Source organism: Schistocerca serialis, chromosome 5, assembly GCF_023864345.2.
Source record: "Schistocerca serialis cubense isolate TAMUIC-IGC-003099 chromosome 5, iqSchSeri2.2, whole genome shotgun sequence".
Classification (NCBI taxonomy): domain Eukaryota; kingdom Metazoa; phylum Arthropoda; class Insecta; order Orthoptera; family Acrididae; genus Schistocerca; species Schistocerca serialis.
The window spans coordinates 54,342,123-54,366,316 of NC_064642.1; the positions used below are offsets into that span (position 1 = coordinate 54,342,123).

General features: G+C 43.0%; 1 protein-coding gene across 4 annotated transcripts in view; it reads right to left on the reverse strand.

Moving 5' to 3' along the window:
* The window catches only part of LOC126480948 (ras-specific guanine nucleotide-releasing factor RalGPS2), a 365,602-nt gene that overhangs the window by 269,129 nt on the left and 72,279 nt on the right, over nt 1-24,194 (reverse strand). For 2 of the 4 annotated variants that reach the window (XM_050104370.1, XM_050104371.1), the window contains one exon: nt 9,975-10,111. The exons of the other annotated variants lie outside the window; for them this stretch is intronic. The gene's annotated coding sequence lies outside the window, so the exon portion shown is untranslated. The remainder of the gene's footprint in view (nt 1-9,974; nt 10,112-24,194) is intronic. 4 annotated transcript variants of the gene reach the window in all.

Below are 24,194 nucleotides of genomic sequence, written 5' to 3' on the forward strand. Positions count from 1 at the left end.
GATCATAGCAGGAAATAACCGATGGATGCGAACATATGGTTTTATTTTTATCCTAAACTTGTAAAGCAGGTATTGCTCTGTGAGACACTATTGAACCATCCTTACTGTCGTCATGATAACTTACTGTGTATATTAGCCGCAGCCAAATGTTAGCCGAAAAGTAAATTCGATCCATTTGGAGTAGCAAACTGCTTTTGTCATACCAGTATAAGAGAGAGCATCTGTAGAAATAGTTCCAAAAATTCCGTTACGACCGTGACATTACTGCGGCATGTATCACAGGAAATTTCTCGTGGCAATGTACCGCCTCTTCTTCGATCACGGAAGTTCTAGAAAGCACCCTCATCGACTATAATGGGCTGAATCAGCTCTGTGCTAGTGTGGCGCGAAGGTGGGCGCTAACCACATCCTCGGCTGCCGGCTACGATCACAGGAAATGCCTTGTTTATTCCAGAATCCAATGGCGTGTGGATAAAATTACCCATTAGTTCAACACACTGTTAACAACTAGCGATGTGCAACTTTTTAACCCTTGAACAGATAACGAGAATTTCTAAAGTTTTAACTATGGATTGAAGATACTGCGCGTGTTTTTTTTTAACACACGTCTCTCATCCTAAACTACTCCACCAATTTCAACAAAACATTGTACGCACATCCCTTACTGTCAGGCAACAATCGGTGTGAGTGTAACAACCACATAGTTCAGGAGATATGACGTCAAAGACTGAGCTTCTCAAAAATGTGCCGCACCACGCATGACTTTTAAATTTATTACTTCTGTGCTACTAACTCTATTCGCAATAAATTTCGCACACGGTATCTAAATATACCGCTAAATGCACCTACAAAAGCATATGATAATACCACACACACACACACACACACACACACACACACACACACACACACACACAGTTCAAGAGATGTGACGTCCAACACTGAGATGCATGAAAAATGCCGCATCATACAGGAAGTTTTAATACATTTACTCTTTACTACTATGAGACTCCTATAGTCGAGTCACTTTAAGGAAGTGCCCGACACCTGGCAGCGCTTTCAATGCGACCGCAAACGGCTGTAGGTGGAAGGAATACCCTCCTAGAAAGCTATGAAGAGGCGTTGCCATAGAGACGTTTACAAAATCACTTTGTAGATATGTGAAGCAGCTGCGCAAGCATACGGAACCTGTACGCTTCCGACAGAAAATTGGCAGAATAAATACCCAGGCTACAACGGTTTTGTCAGTAGCCTATATTCTAACCTATATTACAATACGACTAAAGCGGTGCACGGCTCCAGTTGCAGGTTGCCTATCTATAACAGCTTCCAAGGGCAAGAAAACTTTGATTTTCAGTATTTCTTATAATTACTGATTAAATTTAAAATGCTGTCATAATCTGCTTATTAAGAAGTATAATGATTGAACACAATAAGTATTAAAATTAGGGACTGTGTAGGGGAAGGTTGCTGTGTCGATCGACCGGCTGCCTCTCTGTGGATACTGACAATAAAGATCAGTTCTAGCCGTCATTAAGTGTACACACTGTTGCCAAAGATTCACCATCTCACTGGTGAGTTTTCCCACGAAGTCACAAACAGTGAGCTAAGATAAGATTTGCACTATGTTCTTGTAACTGACTAGTATTAATGATTCAAGTGTCATAGCGATGTGGCAACCGTGATTAGATTTCTGCAGCCAACATTGGGAAGTACGAGGAATTCACACCATTTTGCCATGTTCACTACATAAAGTTACGTAATATGCACAGAGGCGACGCGTTGCTAAGCGATGCCCTGCGATTTGCCTTGAACGAGCCGCTACGAATTTTGGCTTATCTTAAGCCTACTATGAACAAAATTAATGTATAAGTTTGACTGTATATTTTCTAATAGTTGGTGCTCTGATAATCAGTCAAATGTGATGCTTTTACCTTCGACGGCGAAATTTCTACTTTTAGCCTACTTGGTTTCGAATACACGTTATTCGGTCTCAGATGCCAACAAGAAGCTCCTAAAATTTAAAAAAATTCAAATGTGTGGGAAATCTTATGGGACTTAACTGCTAAGGTCATTAGTCCCTAAGCTTACACACTAATTAACCTAAATTATCCTGAAGACAAAAACACACACCCATGCCCGAGGGAGGACTCCAACCTCCGCCGGGACCAGCAGCTAAAATTTAAAAAATATATATAGACACATTTACATGTGTATAATATTTAACAGCTACAACATTCCAGGCCATTCAAGGAAAGTACCTGGCCCAATGAAGAAAACCAGTCGTCTTGATTGGGCCGATGGCATTTTTCAAATATTTCATCAACCGCGAAAATTTATGGCTTCTGAGTCTGTTGTAGCGAAGTGCAAAACATAACATTCAAGCTACACTGAAAATAAAATATTTATTACAATATCTGAGGATTTTATTGCATATTTTCTTTACGTGGCCCATCGACAGCAAGGTTCCCCTGCATCTTTTGAGGCAGTTAACTTGCGGCTTGCAAATTTTCCGGGTTAAACAGAACTCGAGAATGATGAGACTTAGGGACTTCCAGCAAACTTTACACATACTTTCGAATATTTTCGAAGCTTTTTCTGGCTGACATCGCCATAAAATAACGAAAGGAAAAAGGGTTTTTCGCTTGCTATATTTTGACCGTAGAACTTCAGCATCAAACATGACGTTTTAATTCATTAGTCCTTTACTACTAATTTTATTCGCAACCCATTTGGCAGACAGTATCCACATACACCACTGAAAGTTTGTGCCAAGTTATATCATCGTATGACAGGAGATATATAGTCATAAACACAGAGGCACAAAAAAAACTGCAGTATCTTCAACCACAAAGGTTTTACATTCTTACAGTCAAATATTTATAACACACTGATTCAGGAATCAAGACGTTTGAGTCGTTTTTGTACGTGAGATTTCGATTCTTTAAAGAATCTTCTGGGAGAGGGGTACTGATATTTCGAATAAGTTTAAACAAAATTATACATCACATATGGTTATGATTTAATGTGAACGTCTGAGGACAGTAGTATAATAAGAATGTGTTCACTGAAAGTTTAACATGACTTGAAGTAAACGTGGATGTCGTAATGTTCTGTGGCGATAATTTTTATTTGGCTTGTGTTACACGAATATTGTGTACACATGCAGCGTGTTGGAACAATCAATGATTTTGAACGTCGAACATTTAATATCTATCATAACAAGAGAGTGATATTTCGGTTATAAGCAGGTTCATGATATTTGATATTACGTCTATCCAATGCAAGTTGAGACGAAACAGTTTGTAAGTAGGAAGACCAGAAGCTATAAGTTTATAATATGAAATCCAGTTTTCGAAACAAAAATATGTCATTTGCTGATTGTTGGACCACAATGTTTCGCATATAAATCCATATGCTCTTGTATTCTCAGGAGGAAAAGTATCAATATTGCCATCAAAACTGGGCTTACAACATTTTTTTAAGACATATCCCAGTTTTCCTGAACCCTAGGAACGTCACTAACTAAGCTAAGAGTCCGTTGGCAAGCGCGTGTACGCAAACGTTCGCTGGTTAAACGGATCTACAGTGTGTGTAGATTGGAGTCGGGTTCGCGCTATAAGAACGTGCACAAGAACAAAGAATGGCTCATCCAGACCGTTGTGTTGCGTTTCTTATCGAACACGCGATAGCAGCAACTGTCGCTTCCTGTTCATGACCTTAAGCGAGCAACCACCTGGCCGCGGCGGGCAACGGCTCCTCGCTCACACTCGCCGTCCCCGCCGTTAATACGTGGCTGCTCCAGATGCAGCTGTCGGCCGTAGGCCGGTATTACACTATCGCATTTTTTGACAAGGAAATATGATCGATTATTCGTCAAAATTCTTTGACAAAGACCTTTAACGCGGCGCCAAAAAGTGGGTATTACACTGTCGTCATATTTTTCGTCAAATTTCAAGATGACAGACGACAACTTGTTATTATGCGCTACAGTTGCTAGAACCACAATTGCATTGTGTATGCATCTGGAAGAAAAATGGCGGAAAAAAAGGAAATATACTTGGATCAAGCCCTCTAGGTATTACGTCGAGATAAAAAAAGCACTCGGCAAAATTTGTTACGAGAGCTGCAAGTGGAGGAAGTCTTAACATATAAATTACTTGAGAATGGATGAGACAGTTTCAGTGTTTGCTCAGTAAAGTGGCTTCTCATATTACAAAACAGAATACTCTCTTGAGAAATCTTATACGTGCAGAATACAGCCAAACTAACCACTGCGATTTCTTGATACATGAGAGAGGTACTCTAGTTTACAACACAGCACTCTAATATCACATTACACATTAACCAAAATAATTCAAGAAACGTGTGAAGCGATTTATAAAGAACTGAATGGGGATTATATGAAGGTAATAAATGTTTAGTAGACTGCATGGGCAAAAAGTACTATTTTTAATTTTGAATAATTTAATTAATGGAAATGTTATTCCAACAACAACAACAAAATTAATAATAAGCACGAAACAGATGAAGCGCTTTTTAACTTGTGGCATCCGGAGTCCAAAAATGGAATGGAAAGCTAAGAAAGAATTCTTTTTTTTATTTTAGAGTTGGCCACATCCTCTATTCCGGCTTGGTGGCAAGCTGCCTGGCTGTTTCCAGATGTAGAGGTGGACGGCTATAGCTGTGATTGCTGACGTGAAGCAGCCTGCAGCATATTCCACCTGCCCATCAACACATAATTAATAGCATGCACTGAGCCCGTTGCTTCCCCCTCCCCCCCTCCCATCCCAGTCTGAAGCAATTTTATATACATAAGTTGAAAAAACAAACCAACTTAGAAGCCATGTTTACAAATACAATATGTTTACAAAAACACTACAGAGACGTCAAATAGCTGTAGCGACACCAGCGCTCGAAGCGGTTACATTTCACTCTGCAGGGAACAGAAGGCGAACGACTTTTATTGGTTGGTTGCATTAAAAGAGGGGGAAAGGGACCAAACGACGAGGTGATCAGTCCCTTGTTCCGAGTAAAACAATGCCGTAAGTGTGAAAATAAAGCAAACGAGACTGACAACTCAAAACAGAATGAAAGGAAAACTCACAAGAACGATGTACGGCAACGAACGTGTAAATGGACAAAACGGGCAAGAAAACCACAGAAACGTAAGAAACGGGATGAAGAGATTAAAACAACAAAGCAGATCACCATGGCTGGCTGACCATGAGAAGAAAAAAAACGACTTTATGATCAAGTCTACGACGAGGTCCTAGATTTGATCATATTTATTTGACAAATTTCTTTGACATCAATATTTGACATACCAACTGAGACAAAGAAATATAATTGTATAATACCGGCCTTACGTGCAAAGCCTTACTACAGCCCGTCCTCGCATGCCTGCTCCATGGAGTAGTGGAAAATTACTCGACCTCACCGTCCACCAGTCCCAGGCCAAGTCCCACACTAATCGAAGACAAACATAAGCCTACCGCCGAAATGAAGTACCACAGTAGATACAGGAAACGTAGATTACTTTCAACGTTGTTTCAGTTCACAGTTAGTTTTAATGATTTAGCTTAGAATGACTGCTCGCTTAAAGCGATAAAACTTTGCAGTAATAATAATAAGGCTGGTAGAAGCATGCAAGCACGCAAAACATAGACACAAAGAAGTGAGCAGTACTAAGTGTTAATGCAGAAGATGTTAAGCGCCAGGGGGAAAAAAATTGAGATTTGAGGAGCACATGATGTTTATGTGACGAAAAGTAGGAAAATTATGGCTCAATGTCCTGTCGACGACGGATAGAGAACGGATAGAAAAGGAAATCAGCTGGGCCCTCTCAAAGGGCTTGACTAGAAGCATAAAGTTATGTTTGAGAAATCAGAGGATGTTATCAGCCATTTCCTTTCTTGTCATGCTCATCGATGGTCTCCATGTTTTAAGCGGGCTAGTTAATACTTGTGAAAAAGCTATGATTTTGAGTTAACTTGTTGAATTTTTTAATGCTGCTAATTATTATCTGTAACACATCTAGTTGGATACTTATATTTGTCAGTCTTTTGTAGAACGGGCAAGTTTCCGAGAGATTACGACATAAAAAAAATGGTAAAGTGAATGTAGACTTTACTGGTTCGCTGCGCAGTGCCGATGGTACTGTTACCGACGACTGTGTCGCTAAAGCAGTTACTGGACGCAGTTTTCCGAAATTCCTTCACCAGGGAAGACGAATGGAATCTTCCAGAATTTGAAACACGAACAGCTGCTAGCATGAGTTTCTTAGAAGTAGATACCTTAGGGGTTGCGAAGCAACTCAAATCGCTTGATACGGGCAAGTCTTCAAGTCCAGATTGTATACCGATTAAGTTCCTTTCAGATTACGCTGATACAATAGCTCCCTACTTAGCAGCCATATACAACCGCTCGCTCACCGATACATCTGTACCCACAGATTGGAAAATTGCCCAGGCCGCACCAGTGTTTAAGAAGGGTAGTAGGAGTAATCCATCGAACTACAGACCTATATCATTGACGTCGGTTTGCAGTAGGGTTTTGGAGCATATACTATATTCAAACATTATGAATCACCTCGAAGGGAACGATCTATTGATACGTAATCAGCATGGTTTCAGAAAACATCGTTCTTGTGCAACGCAGCTAGGTCTTTATTCGCACGAAGTAATGGCCGCTATCGACAGGGGATCTCACGTTGATTCCATATTTCTGGATTTCCGGAAAGCTTTTGACACCGTTCCTCACAAGCAACTTCTAATCAAGCTGCGGGCCTATGGGGTATCGTCTCAGTTGTGCGACTGGATTCGTGATTTACTGTCAGGAAGGTCGCAGTTCGTAGTAATAGACGGCAAATCATCGAGTAAAACTGAAGTGATCTCTGGTGTTCCCCAGGGAAGCGTCCTGGGACCTCTGCTGTTCCCGATCTATACAAATGACATGGGTGACAATTTGAGCAGTTCTCTTAGGTTGTTCGCGGATGATGCTGTAATTTACCGTCTAGTAAGGTCATCCGAAGGCCAGTATCAGTTGCAAAGCGATTTAGAAAAGATTGATGTATGGTGTGGCAGGTGGCAGTTGACGCTAAATAACGAAAAGTGTGAGGTGATCCACATGAGTTCCAAAATAAATCCGTTGCAATTCGATTACTCGATAAATAGTACAATTCTCAAGGCTGTCAATTCAACTAAGTAGCTGGCTGTTAAAATTACGAACAACTTCAGTTGGAAAGACCACATAGATAATATTGTGGGGAAGGCGAGCCAAAGGTTGCGTTTCATTGGCAGGCCACTTAGAAGATGCAACAAGTCCACTAAAGAGACAGCTTACACTACACTCGTTCGTCCTCTGTTAGAATATTGGTGCGCGGTGTGGGATCCTTACCAGGTGGGACTGACGGAGGACATCGAAGGGGTGCAAAAAAGGGCAGCTCGTTTTGTATTATCACGTAATAGGGGAGAGAGTGTGGCAGATATGATACGCGAGTTGGGATGGAAGTCATTAAAGCAAAGACGTTTTTCGTCGCGGCGAGATCTATTTACGAAATTTCAGTCACCAACTTTCTCTTCCAAATGCGAAAATATTTTGTTCAGCCCAACCTACATAGGTAGGAATGATCATCAAAATAAATTAAGAGAAATCAGAGCTGAAACAGAAAGGTTTAGGTGTTCGTTTTTCCCGCGCGCTGTTCGGGAGTGGAATGGTAGGGAGATAGTATGATTGTGGTTCGATGAACCCTCTGCCAAGCACTTAAATGTGAATTGCAGAGTAGTCATGTAGATGTAGACGTACGCTGTTCCGCCTATAGGCATTTCCAACAGAATGACACTGTCGAAATAGCGCGATGTGTTACTAGTGTTATGCCTAAAATCTGACAACAGAAGACAGAGAGTTACGACGTTATCCGAAACTTTTGTTTCAGCGTTGACACTCGGATGGGAAATATAAGAAGTGTATCTTCCGCAACGGCGAAAATTTTATAATGTTGACAAAAATGATCACCTTGAGGAAAACATATTTTCTACAGTCCTCGGCATAGTCGTGTTGTTACACCGAGGTGTGTCACAGAAAGGTATGCAAACTATGTAAATCACTAGAACAATGGCACGTCCGCTGCGTGAGCATTGCCCGTTTACAACGGACAAACAGGAACTGATAGCACGGCCGTTAACTGTAGTTCCGTGCACTGCGCGCTGCGGGCGCCACAGAATGATTCATGCGCCCTGCATGCAGCCTCGTCAAGCCTAGTGTGTTGACGACCAGAAGTGTGAACAGCAGCATTCTCAGAAGTGACGCATAGTACCCAGCTGAGAAACTGGGCTGATACACACAAATTCCACCTATCGTGCTGATATTACCCTGTGGAACGTATGGTTTCCCTCACGACGAACTAGATCGTAACCAACAAAGGGTAGCATTAAATGACTGAACAAGACAAACAAACTGCAAACGATTTAACATTTCGTCCTTCAGCTGTGTTCCGTACTGTGTATGGAACAGGATAGGGGCATGGCCCAATGAAATGTGTAAGATCCACAAGTAAACGATGTATTACCCTCTCTTTAGGAGACATGGCCCTTACTACGTGGCTCCGTCCGCGCGAGTACAGAGGTCCGCAAGTGAATTTGCCTGAAGAAGAGAGTGACGCTAGCAGGAGTGTAGCTACTAGGACGGTCTTGTCAAGAAATTGATACAGCACATTAATAACAAAGTATGGCCTCACAGCACCTACTCACTACCGCGTGAGAGTCACTATCCTGTAATACCCATATATTGTCCTGTAAACTTCTGACAGTATGAGACAACGAATTCATGTGCTAAGACCATTCCAAACCAAGCATTCGATTTAGTTACTACTACATGCACAATAGACTTTTGCTGAATGATTCTCCATTACTGAAACCACTTAACAGCTTATATAATTGCGTAGGCTTCCGCAGCCAGAGTCAGTCGACATAAAAGTTTTCAGGGTATAGTACCGCGTCATAACGTACAAAACTACTGCTACTGCAGAAAAACTTACGTCGACTTAACAGCTTCTACGCTCCGAGTACTATTTGGTAGCCGTGTGAAATCACGCGGAAAATAAAGCGTCTTTGAACTTGAATGCTTAGAAATCTGGACTGTGCAAGGGCTCCAAGTGGCACAAAGCAGATGTCTGACGGCTTTCAGAAAGGAGATAAATGTTTCTCTTAAGAGCGTCACTACGAATGCGAATTGGATTTCCGACAGTAGTTGCTCGATAATAGGTCGCGAAAATGATGCTTAACCTGGAAGAGAGAGTAAGCTTTTCCCCCGCTATCCGGCCGTCTTAGGTTGCGTACCTCGCAAAAGTTCGAGGAGTAGCAGTGCGGGGAACGCCCTGCGACACCGATCGATAGCCCAATGCTGTTAGGAGTATCCACTACGGCCCAGGGAAGCTCAATTACCGGCTTCTGGCCAAGTGGGGCGAATGCTGGGAGTGACTCAGCGGTAACAACTTCCGGCCAACTGATCTCGACACACATCCCAGAATTAGTTTTGCTGTTGATCTAATTTTAGCTATTCAAAGTGTTAAAGGCTGCTCCATCACCCAAGTCTGTCTGTCTCTCTCTCTCTCTCTCTCTCTCTCTCTCTCTCTCTCTCTCTCTCTCTCTCTCTCTCTTTACTGGATTTCTACTGGATATATTACTCTGTATCTTATCTTGATCGAACTGGTCTGCTCTTTTGTACTTCGAGAAAACTGCTCGGTTTCCGAACCGGATAAGCGGTAACGTATTATGCTCATTATTTCCCATCTCACGTAAGTGTACTCATTATACTAATTTTTAATAATATGTACGGTGTCTAAAATAACTGACGACCATTTTTCTGTCTGTGTATACGAGGAAAACTAACGCCTTTACCACGGCGTATTTCTAAGAATGGGTACAACATCTGCAGAGAGATGTCCTCTGCATGTTTCACACTCAGGCGCTCACCTGTTCTGCGACTGTTCAGGGACGACTGATGAAACTGCCAGGTCGCAGTGCAAGTTCCTCACTATGCGCCACCACTGTATGTGTAACGAAGCTCGATTCAAAGGCAGACGCAACGCTGACGTCTTCGATGCAGTATCCTGAAATTAAATTTCGGTTTTAGTCGACAGATAGTACATATGTGCGCTACAGAATTCTCAGACACTGAAGCCACAACAAACTGGATCAGATTGCAAATCAGCATGCTAAATGACGAAAGTGTTATCACAAAGTTCTTACATCTGTTGAAGTCGAATGTTTCAACTACAAAATTTTAATCAAATACCGATCGTGCTGAATACATAAACACTACCCAGTGACACTTCATTATTTAACACACTATTTCTTTCTATCATTAATACCACGTATGCGTTTTTCATCTAATTACAATATTGCAGTGACTAAGTTATTCTGAATTACAATGCAAAGTTCCTTTGGAAATGCATGCTTGTCCAAAAGAACAGGCACTGTGGTGACTACAGCCGCTAGGAAAAACATTAAATGTATTCGCACTTGCGAATATGGGGAACCACCAGCTCAGAATGAAATGACAATGAAAATTTGTGCCGGACCGGTAATCGAATCCGGATTTCCCGCTTATCGCGATCGATCGCCTTACCATTACGCTATCCAAGCACGCCTAACGACCAGACCAGAACTTCCATATGTCGTCAACTATGACTCTACGACCGGCACTCTTACATCCATTATGCATGTTCCCGCAGAGAAGGGGCATTTTTGATTGAAAGCCGCTTGCCCAGTGTCGGCGGATAAATTCCATTACACACACTTATGGTTGTCCATATTCGCAACTGCGAACGTATTTCATCATTTCACAACGGTTGTAATCGCCGCAGTGCCTGCTCCTTTGCACACGCATGCATGTCAGAAGGAACGTTGCATCGCACTTTTAAACAACACAGACACACAACATCGTCTCGTAAAAATAAAGTAATTCACATATACAGACATTTAATAGACCTACAGGTCTCGAATGACGGGGATGGGACAGGTAGTCGGCCGTGGCCTTATAGTATGAATCATCCCGGAATTTGCCTGAAATAGTTCAGGGTAACCACGATAAACTTTTATCACGATGGCAAGATGAAGATTGGAGCCTCCACCCTCCCGAATACAAGGCCACTCTGTTTAAAACAATGCTACTTCATTCGGTTTACCTCTGGTGTACAATACTGTTTTACAAGTAAGCTGTGTAATAATGGTAAAACCAAACGCTACACAGTTCATTTATTTTTCGCTCTCAGTCACTGTACACACACACACACACACACACACACACACACACACACACACACACAAAGAGGGCGCGCGCGCTACCGCCCACCCATCCACCCGCGTACAGAGTTTAATAACACTGTACACAATATCAGATGGTATCACGACCATTTTGTGTACCGCAATTTCCCATTTTCTGATCAGAAAAGCTGTCACCATCCCTCTGTAACAAATGAGATGTAGATCTCAGAAAGATATAGCGTCAGTATTACGTACTGCATACGTTTAGGAGAAACAGTTTCCAGAAAACGGGAAAAGTAATACATAAGAAATCAAGCGGCGTAATGTCGGGTGAACGTGGTGGCAAGGCAATGGGTCCTCTGAGTCCGATCCAAGGATTGGGAAATTTCCTATCCAGGAACTTGCCAACAGCCGTTGAACAATGCGGCGGAGCTCCAGCTTGTTGAAAAATGATGTTGGGTTGCAAGTCTTGTATCTGAGGGTACACAAACTGCTCCAACATGTCCAGATACACTGACTCATTGACTGTTTGCACCGCAAAGAAGAACGGTCCAATAATCCTGTCGTGGATTAGCCCGCACCAGACGTTTAGTTTAGGGCTACCACGAACATGTTCAATGATAACGTGCTGATTTTGCGAACCCCAGATCCGAACAATACGCCTGTTATCCCTTCCTGATATATGAAAGGTTGCCTCATCTGAGAATAAACATCTTCCCAGGAAGCTGGCATCCATATCAATACGCTGCAGCATATCTGCAGCAAATTGTCGTCGGCGTGGTTTGTCGTTCGACGTCTAATGTTGCAGAATTTGCGCTTTGTAAGCACACATACGATGACTCTGGCGAACTACACGATGCTGTGTTGATCGACGTACATCAAGTTGCCTAGATGCGTGACGAATTGACTTACGTGGGCTTCTGAGAAACGTTTGTCTGATATCCTCCACTGTCTCTTCTGAAACTCCGTAACGTGCACCGCCAGAATGTTTCAGAACACTTCCTGTTGCCAGAAACTTCCTGTACCATTCCTTAATTGTTTTATACAGTAATCGGCGATTTTGTTTCTGCAAACCACACTACTGCTTGCGCGCGCTGCTGTGGAGTCGCCATTTTCACTTCATGCGACCATGCTGCACTCTGGTGACGATACTTGGCACTTCTGACGCGGGAATATATATTCTTTGAGATTCTCTAAACGTGGAGCATTTTTCATTGTATCTACTGTCGTTTTTCTCTCCTGGGTCCTTGAAATCTGTGAGGTTTGAGTGGGAGACCCTGTATAAAGTATCTGAGTAACAGGTACTTTTCAACTGCGTTTCTAAATGAGTTTGTTTTAGCTATTTCTTTAATCTCCTTTGATAATTTATTGTACAGCCTTATTTCTTCGTAGACAACGCTGGTTTGAAGTTCATGTTTCTCCTTTCTTAGTAAATCAAAGGTCAATCTAGTAGATCTTTTCCATGGTCTTGAGCAGAGCTGTTTGTACACCAACTACAAATGTTATTTTTGAGGTGTAGAACTGTTTGGTAAATGTACTCACATAGTGCAGTTAAAAACCCCATCGTTTTGAACAGATCATTATAAAGAGCTAGATTACTATTGTTGGTTATTGTTTGTCTGTAGCTGTTAACGCAGGGTGGTTGTAATAAAACTTTCATTACTTGGGCCAATGTAGGCGGGAAACCATTTACCGCATGGGTAATAAAGTTTAAAGGAATGATGTTCAGTTGCGTTGTTAGCAGCGTTGGTGTCATGACTGGCCAGTATTAATGCGGCGACATTGGGTTGAAACCCATGCATCAGTGTGCATTACAGTTGCAGACAGTCAACTTGGATCTGGATAAGGTAAGCAGCGCTTTACTCGTAAAGCTATTTTAGCGGAACGACGGCAGCATTGCTGCTGCTCTTCGTAAGTACTGAAGGAAATCGGAGTAGTCCTGTTTCCGCACCAGGGTTGAAGGACATGATTCGGAAGTTCAGTGATCCTAGGCGAGGTCGACGACCAGTTGCGCCGCAAACTGTTGAAGTAGTCGTTGCCATGGCTGAGAACGCAGGACGAAATGTGCCATCTGCTAGAAGTGCAGGAACTGTGTCAAGACAGCTCAACATTCCACAGTCCACCATTCGAAAAGTGGCGCGAACAACTGTCAAATGGTATATCCAGTACGGTTCCATGCTGTCGTGGATGCAGATAGTCGTCACATTGAGCAAAGTTCGTAATTTGGAAAGTAAACATGATACGCAATTAAAAATGTTACCCTCTCAAGTGGAAATTAAAGTGTATTTCTTGTTTCCTTACCCACGTTCCTACAAATGTTTCCACAATGTTGCACTGCCCTTCGACCATTCAGTTTTCATGGGGGCCCTCTCAAGTAGATAAAGTTTAATTATAACCACTCTGTATGTTGTTGTTGTTGTTGTGGTCTTCAGACCTGAGACTGGTTTGATGCAGCTCTCCATGCTACTCTATCCTGTGCAAGCTTCTTCATCTCCCAGTACCTACTGCAACCTACATCCTTCTGAATCTGCTTGGTGTATTCATCTCTTGGTCTCCCTCTACGATTTTTACCCTCCACGCTGCCCTCCAATGCTAAATTTGTGATCCCTTGATGCCTTAGAACATGTCCTACCAACCGATCCCTTCTTCTGGTCAAGTTGTGCCACAAACTCCTCTTCTCCCCAATTCTATTCAACACCTCCTCATTAGTTATGTAATCTACCCATCTAATCTTCAGCATTCTTCTGTAGCACCGCGTTTCAAAAGCTTCTATTCTCTTCTTGTCCAAACTATTTATCGTCCATGTTTCACTTCCATACATGGCTAAACTCCACACAAATACTTTAAGAAACGACTTCCTGACATTTAAATCTACACTCGATGTTAACAAATTTCTCTTCTTCAGAAACGCTTTCCTTGCCATTGCCAGTCTACATTTTGTATCTTCTCTACTTCGACCATCATCAGTTATTTTGCTCCCCAAATAGCAAAACTCCTTTACTACTTTAAGTGTCTCATTTCCTAATCTAATTTCCTCAGCATCACCCGACTTAATTCGACTACATTCCATTATCCTCGTTTTGCTTTTGTTGATGTTCATCTTATATCCTCCTTTCAAGACACTGTCCATTCCGTTCAACTGCTCTTCCAAGTCCTTTGCTGTCTCTGACAGAATTACAATGTCATCGGCGAACCTCAAAGTATTTATTTCTTCTCCATGGATTTTAATACCTACTCCAAATTTTTCTTTTGTTTCCTTTACTGCTTGCTCAATATACAGATTGAATAACATTGGGGAGAGGCTACAACCCTGTCTCACTCCCTTCCCAACCACTGCTTCCCTTTCATGTCCCTCGATTCTTATAACTACCATCTGGTTTCTGTACAAATTGTAAATAGCCTTTCGCTCCCTGTATTTTACGCCTGCCACCTTTACAATTTGTAAGAGAGTATTCCAGTCAACATTGTCAAAAGGTTTCTCTGTAGAATATCCTCTTTAATGAATGAAGATGATAATCGAGTTGTGACAAAACATTTTTAAATAAAAAAGTGGTGTACGGTTAATATACAAACTGAGTTGAGAGAAGTCTAAGGAGACACTGTGCCAGCTTTCAAACAGTTTGCAACTGGTTGAAGGAATTCAAACTGTAGTACGAGAAGTGCAGATGTGGCACGTTTCTGAGGAAAGACTACGTTTTCTTTTAAACAAATACTCAGTTTAAAATCATGGTATCGTGACAGAAGAACGGGCACGTTTGGAAATAGTGTGGCTCGGTGGCTTCATCAAGATTTTAAATGTAGAAGGTTCCGGGTTCGATCTCCAGTAGCTCATGCGATTTCTTTTCTGCCACTTATCGCTTGTTTCGCCTCTGACAATGTTTAGTTAATATGAAAATTGTTAAGTTGCACAGTGATTTGGATCTCGTGTAGAATGGTATATCCAGGTACAACTGGCTGAATAAGTTAGTTCATGGATCATGGCAGGATCAGAACAACGGGACCATACCGACTGAAGCACTGCGGCCTTCGAAATAGCCTTCGGGTTGAAGGCAGCTTTATCATTTTTACCGAAGATTATTGACATGGTATGAACGAGTATATAACATTCTGAACGATGTTCTGCATATGAATACCTGAATGTGTGAGTGTGCCGAGCTTGTTTACGCCACACCAAGGAATTCGAAGAAGAATATTTCAGAATTGTGTATAGAAAAACTGAAGCCGTCTGCCATCGTTACGTGACTTGAGAGAATCCCGTGGATCCATCAGATGTCGTAGACCAAGCGTACAAATAGCGGGACGAGGAAGATTAAAATACACAGAATACACGTAACAGAATACAATATTTTGTGGTGGGACACATAGTGGTGAATTTTTTGGGATTCCCACTGTATTATCACGAATAAAATATATCCTGAAAAGCGAGAAACACTGATCGGCTCTTATTACGCATCGCTACTGGACATTTCCGTAATTAGTTGTAGCGGAAGCGGCCAACTATTTACACAAGACGTGCATGTAATTACTAACGTTATTTAGTACATCATCAAAATGGTAATTTTAAAACAATCTGGAGTACGCTCTAAATACTCCAGTAAATCTACAACAATTATTTCTACTTGAAAAACCACTATTGTAGTCGACTCCAACGCTTGGTAAGAACTGATGTGTGTTTCTACGGCCAAATGTCACTAGATCATTTTGTGAGGATTGAGAAACTGCTTAGGAGACTAGGACGCTAAGCATCTGCGGCAAGCAGGATCACTTGATCGAACTATAGATTTAAAAAACCTAAACATATGTACTGTGTCTGCTTACAATAGTTTCTGAATGGTTGGCGCCTTGAAAAGTCTTGCTTTCAGACCTCGTAAAAGTGGTAATTAGTACAGCTTGTAATGAAATAACGTCCAGGGACATCAGCAAGCGCACAATACTCAACTATGGACCTCAATGTGCAAGGCTGGTAGGGTTAAACGGATGACAAAATAATTTAAAATCGACACACATTCTTCCCTACAGTGAATCAAAACTCGGTAACGTTACAGTTAATGAGCGCCAAGTACAATAATCTTAGGGGTAGTCTGTTACGGAAGTGTTATGATTCAGCAATAGCTGGAGCACAGGTGCGAGCGGCAGTCTACGGACCGTCTCTGCTACGTGTTGCAATTTCAAAGTTGTCAATCGCATGCATTAGAAACATTGTACTTCCTGAACCCGAGGCAGAGCACTAAACTTCCCTGGAATCGTAATTCGGAATTGATACCTCGTTATGCTCACGCAATCTGGGTGCCATTTTACAGTGTGAAGTAGTCGATGATTTGTTCTCTATCATCAGTTTCTTGGATACAAGTACGTACGTCAGATAATGCTCTAGAGGAAGCCTCGTAGACTGGTGATCGGCGCAGTACATTACACGCTGACCACGTACCCAACCGACTGGGTGTGTCTCAATACAGATGCGGTTTCCAGAGAAAGGTGTATCATATTCCTTGCTTATTTATGCCGCTTATCTACCCTTCCCGCTGGCCAACCTCGTAAATATATAAGCACACGGTCTGAAGATTATGTGAAAGTTGTTAAGCATTATAGGTGAGTTCGAAAAGAAACCACACTTTTGAAATAGCGTGGCCTCCGGCAGAGGGAGAGCACTGCGGCTGCTGAGCCAGCGTAGCGCAACGTTCAGGAAACGAACAGCCGTTCGCCGCGTTGCGCTGAACATCCACAGAGACATTGCGATTTATTAGCCAAGCATGTGTGGAGGACTGTGTCAGCAGCATCGCACCCAGTTCTATGAGCGGTTTAATCGCATTCAACGTGGCAGAGTTGCAAGGCTGGACGACCTTCCTTACCAACAGATCATGACCAAGCACAGAGTACGTGCTCCGATTCACGGAAATCGTCGTTTGACTGTTCGAGAACTTGCTGACGAAGTGGGCATAAGCATATGGTGAACTGTGGAAAACCAGACTTCGATGTTACATCATGACAATGCGACAGATCACGCGTCACTCCTTGTCCGCAGAAAAAGCACCTAGAAAAACATCACATTCCCGTCGTTACCATCCCCGTATCCTCCGGATCCAGCTCCAGCACACTTTCTCCTGTTTTCCAAACTTAAAATCACGTTGAGAGGACGCCGTTTCCAAACCACAGAGGCGATACAGGACAATGCGACAAGAGAACTGCGCGTCATACCAGGAAATGTGTTTCAGGAGGTTTTCCAAAAGTCGAAGAAGTGATGGGAACGAGTGTTGCCAGCAGAGGGGGCTATTTTGAGAGGGCACCGCCTAAATCAATAAGGGATTCTTTTTGAATAAACCTTCTACAACGAATTCCTGTACAACATAAATAGCTCCAGGCAAAACCACCACGAGAATTTCAGGACGAAGTATACGAAAAATAAAACTTTCCAAACTAAAAAGTGGGGCACAGTCCACACAACGTCAGTGAATTTCGCTGGCCACGAAACAGTCTTCCAAAATAATACACTACTCACCATTGAAATTGCTACACCACGAAGATGTGCTACAGACGCGAAATTTAACCGACAGGGAGAAGATGCTATGATATGCAAATGATTAGCTTTTCAAAGCATTCACACAAGATTGGCGCCGGTGGCGACACCTACAACGTGCTGACATGAGGAAAGTTTCAGACAAATTTCTCACACACAAACAGCAGTTGACAGGCGTTGCACGGTGAAACGTCGTTGTGACGCCTTGTGTGAGGAGGAGAAATGCGTACCCTCACGTTTCCGACTTTGATAAAGGTCTGATTGTAGCCTATCGCGATTGTGGTTTATCGTATCGCGACATTGCTCCTCGCGTTCGTTGAGATCCAATGACTGTTAACATAATATGGAATCGGTGGGTTCAGGAGGGTAATACGGAACGCCGTGGTGGATCCCAAAGACCTCGTATCACTAGCAGTCGAGATGACAGGCATCTTATCCGCATGGCTGTAACGGATCGTGCAGCCACGTCTCGATCCCTGAGTCAACAGATGGGGACGTTTGCATGACAACAACCATTTGCACGAACAGTTCGACGACGTTTGCAGCGGCGTGAAATATCAGCTCGGAGACCATGGCTGCGGTTACCCTTGACGCTGCATCACAGACAGGAGCGCCTGCGATGGTACACTCAACGACGAACCTGGGTGCGCGAATGGCAAAACGTCATTTTTTCGGATGAATCCAGGTTCTGTTTACAGCATCATGATGCTCGCATCCGTGTTTGGCGACATCGCGGTGAACGCACATGGGAAGCGTGTATTCGTCATCGTCATACTGGCGTATGGTACGGGGTGCCATTGGTTACACGTCTCAGTCACCTCTTGTTCGCATTGACGGCACTTTGAACAGTGGACGTTCCATTTCAGATGTGTTCCCACCCGTGGTTCTACCCTTCTTTCGATCCCTGCGAAACCCTACATTTCAGCAGGATAATGCACGACCGCATGTTGCAGGTCGTGTACGGACCTTTCTGGATACAGAAAATGTTCGACTGCTGCCCTGGCCAGCACATTCTCCAGATCTCTCATCAATTGAAAACGTCTGATCAATGGTGGCCGAGCAACTGGCTCGTCACAATACGCCAGTCACTATTCGATGAACTGTGGTATCGTGTTGAAGCTGCATGGGCAGCTGTACCTGTACACGCCATCCAAGCTCTGTTTGACTCAATGCCCAGGCGTATCAAGGCCGTTATTACGACCAGAGGTGGTGGTTGTGGGTGCTACTCACTTCTTTCCACTCACAAGGAACACAAAAGAAATCGTCAGTAACAGACGTCATTGCATGGGTATACCTTTACGCTGACTTCACATGAGCGGAAAGTTTGCGGATTAGCAGCTGTGCGGTAAATGGACGCACTGCTCTGCCGCAAGGGTAGATGGAGCTATAAGGTGGCTCTTTCGTGGCACTTTTTTTAAATACTTAAAACTTTTCTTGGATTACCTTACGATGCAGCGAATTTCTACGATTAACTGCAGTATTTGTTGGCGACCCACCATGTCCTAGGACGTTTCCGTCCTCCACGGACTATTCATCATCTAAGGTGGATGACGAAACCCACTTGTTACTTGAAAATGCTTATGTTGCGAGACGAATTTGAAATATCGTCACAAGAAGAGAAAGTAGTTTTTTATATTTTGTATTTTCCTTATCAGTGTGTATGTTGAAGCTTAGTTCTCTATCCCTTTCTGCGGTCAAATCACCGTATATGGATTTAATTTATGGTACCTGTCTCCCGGTTAGCCATAAGAAACCGCGTTATTTCAACGCTGAGCGTCGCGGTTTTGACTCCATAGCAGATACGTCATAAGAAGGGGTGAAATATGCATAACAGATGGTGTGCCGCGCTTCCCACTGCAGGACATGTACACGGTGACGTTGGACCGAATTTTGGTCAATATTGGGGCCGATGTGACATCATTAACCCACCTTTCACTTCACATGAACTTCCTACTTCTGGCCGCTTTTTCGCACGTGTCGACACCTTACTGTGTGAAGCGTAGCCGAGCCCGAGGGCTTTTGCGCCAATACAGAGGAAGATGGAAGGCACCTTTGAGCCAAATTTCAAACTTATGGGTCGCAAAGGGAGACAATTACGTGGTTTACAAAAAGCGACCCTTTAATTGTGTTGTGCAGTGTAAATTTAATTGGAATATCATGAACTATGTAGGTTCTAAAGCAAAGATAGTGAAGTCAGCACAAATCAGTCAGCTATCGAAGTTGTAGGTGCATGACGATTAGTAGTTAATAGGCGTTATACACTGAGGTGATTAACGTCATGGGGCCGCGATATGCTCATATACAGTTGGTGGTAGTGTCGCCTACACGTGGTATAAAAGAGCAGTAAAATATGGCGTTTCAGTCTTCGATCGCTATACTTTATTTTCAGTTACCGGTTTCGGGCTAGCTGCCCATCTTCAGATCATATATTGTAGTTACAGAGTAATTTGTCCGTACAGAACACTCGGTTCGCTGTCATAAGTAAAGTAAATTTCAATCTGTTACTTTACTTACGACAGCGAACCGAGTGTTGCGTACGGACAAGTTACTCTGTAACTACAATATATGATCTGAAGATGGGCAGCTAGCCCGAAACCGGTAATTGAAAATAAAGTATAGCGATCGAAGACTGAAACGCCATATTTTATTAATGAACGATCGCGGAATTCCCATTGAGACAATTATGTCTAGTTTTTATAAATGAGCAGAGCCACTGGTGTTGTCATTTGTACTCAGGTGATTCACGTGGAAACGTTAAGGCCGAACGACAGGAATTACCAGACTTTAAACGCATGGGGCATCTCATATCGGAAATCGTTAGGTAATTCAATATTCCGCGAGCCACAGAGTCAAGAGTGCGCCGAGAATACAACATTTCGTCATTACCTCCTACCATGGGCAACGTAGTGGTCGATGGCCTTCACGTAACGACTGAGAGCAGTGATGTTTGCATTGAGTTGTCAGTGCTAACAGACAAGCAACACTGCATGAAATATTCGCAGAAATAGTGTGGGTCGTACGACGAACATATCCGTTAGGACAGTGCAGCGAAATTTGCTGTTAATGGGTTATGGCAGCAGACGACCGAAGCGAGTGCCTTTGCTAAAAGACAGCACAGCATTGCCTGCAGCGCCTCTCCTGGGCTTGTGGACCTTATTGGTTGGACCCTACACGACTGGAAAGCCTTGGCCTGGTCAGATAAATCCCGATTTCAATTGGTAAGAGCTGATGGTACGGGTCGAGTGCGGCGCAGACTCCACGAAGTCATGGGCCCAAGTTGACAACAAGCCACTGTACAAGGTGGTGATGGCTCCATAATGGTGTGGGCCGTGTTTCCATGGAATGGACTGGATCCTATAGTGCAACTGAACCGATCGTTGACTGGAAATGGTTACGTTCGGTCTTTAGATCATTTGCAGCCATTCATCGACTTCACGTTCCGAAACGACGACAGAATTTCCATGCATGATTTACGCCATGTCACCGGGCCAAATATTGTTCGCGATTGGTATGAAGAACATTCTAGTCAGTTCGAGGGAATGACTTGGCCACCCAGGACGCCCGACATGAATCCTATCGAACGCTTACGGGGCATAATCGAGAGATCAGTTCGTGCACAAAATCCTCCACTGGCAACACATTCGCAGTTATGGACGGCTATAGAGCCAGCGTGATTCAGTATTTCTGCAGGGGACTTGCAACGACTTGTTGAGTCCATGTCACGTCTAGCTGTTACAACACGCCGGGCAAAATGTCGCCCGACACGATATTAGGATGTATACTATGAGTTTTGTCATCTCAGTGTATCACAGACTGTGCAAACAGATTCCAGATTCCTATTTTTTTCCGTGGCCAGCCTTTTTTAGTTCAGGAGAATGAGTCAGTGGAAAGTTCGACAAGTTTTAGTCACATATTCATATTTCAAGGGAAACTTCTGTGTCGTAGGTCTGTATTGCTGAAGAACCGTTAAATGACGTACTGCTGAAGTACTACTACTACTACTACTACTACTACTACTACTACTACTCTAAGCATGTCTCATTTTTCGTCGGTATCCAATTCTGCGTCTTGGAGAATCTTACTCATTTGATACGAGTTCAGTACAGTTTATCATCTGCATCCGTTAAAAAATAAGGAAAAAAATTAGAGCGGAAATCTTTAATTACAATGCAACCTGAAATGATTTACTATTACAGCCTTTAATAACGGAAGTAACGCGATTGCCGTATCATCTCCATATCTGTGTTCCAGTATGCTAACAGGTCAGATCTGTAGATCTCATTACTGTATGTTATGTGATGGGTTGGGCGTTACAAGTGGTATTCTGAAACATGGGAGACCTCTATCAGTCCCCCGACTGCTGTCGTGAGAGGGAGAAATATTGACAACTGACAGAGAGACAGAAAAAAATTTCCTTGTCAATGAAATAAAAAAAAAAAATAAAAGTGTTCTTCAAGCTGGAAGAATGTTTGCAAATAACGGTGTTTTACGAACTGAACTACAGTATAAGTGTCTCGCCCTTGCCATTCTCAGACTCACCCAGCAAACTGAAAACAGCGTACAGTTCCTTGTGGAATAGAAACCAGTATGCAATTTGTAATCTATATGCGCACAATGTTTTGCCAAAAGTGAATGGCACACAAAACACCAGGAAAATTTCTACGAACCTGTCGATTTAAAATCTGAACAACTTCTGCTAAGCCACCAAGTCGCACGCCATGACTAATATTGGGATCCATCCAACGACGGCGACAGAAAGTATTCATAGCGTCTCATCAAAATCGAGGTCGTTAAAAACTGAGAAGTAGGCTAGCTGGGAAAGGAAACGGTGAGCAAGCAACAAGCGATTTATTGTGGGAACCTTTCACGTACTTCCTTTTTGTTATTGATGTAGGTAACAACGAAAACATGCATCGGAGTGAGTCGCGAGGGATTTGAGCCCAGCTCCTCCGAAACAAACACACTGGTTTAATCATCGTTCCACTTCTTAAGGTGTATAACCTGGTGAGGCACCAAAAGCAAAAAATAAGTAGGGTGTGTTGAATGAAATCTGAAAACACGCACGTGCCTAATAAGCATCCAGCATTCATAAAACCGCCCACTGCTCAGAAATTCCGCCGTAATATAACTTCGCTTCAGTCACTGTTGCTAGCAGCTAATTCGGGACTTCTATCATCTGAGACCAGTAGTCGATGAAGATATCTTTTTCAATATACCTTTCTTGATACGCGTAAAGCTAATATTGAGGTACGGGTGGGTAGCTGTCCAGGTATTTGCTGCTGCCCAAGATGCATTCGCGCTCATCTTTCCTGCCAGCAGGCGGCGCTCCTTATTAAATTCCTGGCCTTTCTCAGTGGCAACTTTCCTGCGGGGCATCCTTTCTGGAAGGCATGCGTGCCTTGGCAACGTGACAGTATCTCCCAACTCTCTCCTCTCCCTCTCCCTCTCCCTCTCCCTCTCCCTCTCCCTCTCCCTCTCTCTCTCTCTCCCTCCCATATATTGACACGGCGTAACGTCAACATGAAAAGATCTCAGTTCCATAAATCCTGTGCCACATTACAAGCAAAACCACTGCTATCCACGTTTGTACTTCTAAGACCTCTCAACGGAAAGTAGTGCAAGACACAAAGTGCAAACCTTACATTCTCTGCCCGTCTTGTGCCTTACGCAAAATGGTACAGGGGAGGACAAAAACACTTCTCTAGGCTAATTACGTCTGCTGTCTTGCCCTTATGATCATTTCGTGAGAGATGCGGTATATAGAAGACATGACACAGTGGTTCACTTATCACATATCGTCTGTCACTGGAGTTTGCGGTGATTTTCTGTGAGGCTTACTTACATAGTGAACCCGTAACAAATCTTAATTATGTATTCTATTAACCCTACCTGGCAATAATCCACAGACTGGCGAGCAATAAAAAACTCGGCCGAACGACCGTTTTCCTTAAGTTACCACTTCGTGGATGAATACGTTGTTACCTTAGAGTTCTTTGAGTGGATTACACTATGACATTGTTTTCTTTTTTGTAAGACTTTTTGTGGCCAGTGCACCTTGACTAGTGGCTAAGGCATAACCAAAATATTACACGGTTTTGATTTTCCAAGTTACTGGCGCCAGGTGGGTAGTCAATGTTTTTTCCCAACTATTTACGGGCGACAGGTGGCGTTTGTTTACGCTGAGTGTCATAATACAGTACGTAAGTGTCGATCATCCGCAAGTCTTCCAGCTTTTCGCTACAGTTTTATGGTGTCGAGACTTTAGTATGTGAAACAGATTTCGTCTACGGTCACAATTCATCATTTCGCCTTCCTCTGGATCATTATATGTTTCGGTTCAAGTATGGCCATCGAGCAGAGATACCGATGACTCATCCGTTGATAAGAAAACTTCTTTGCGATTTCTTTAAATC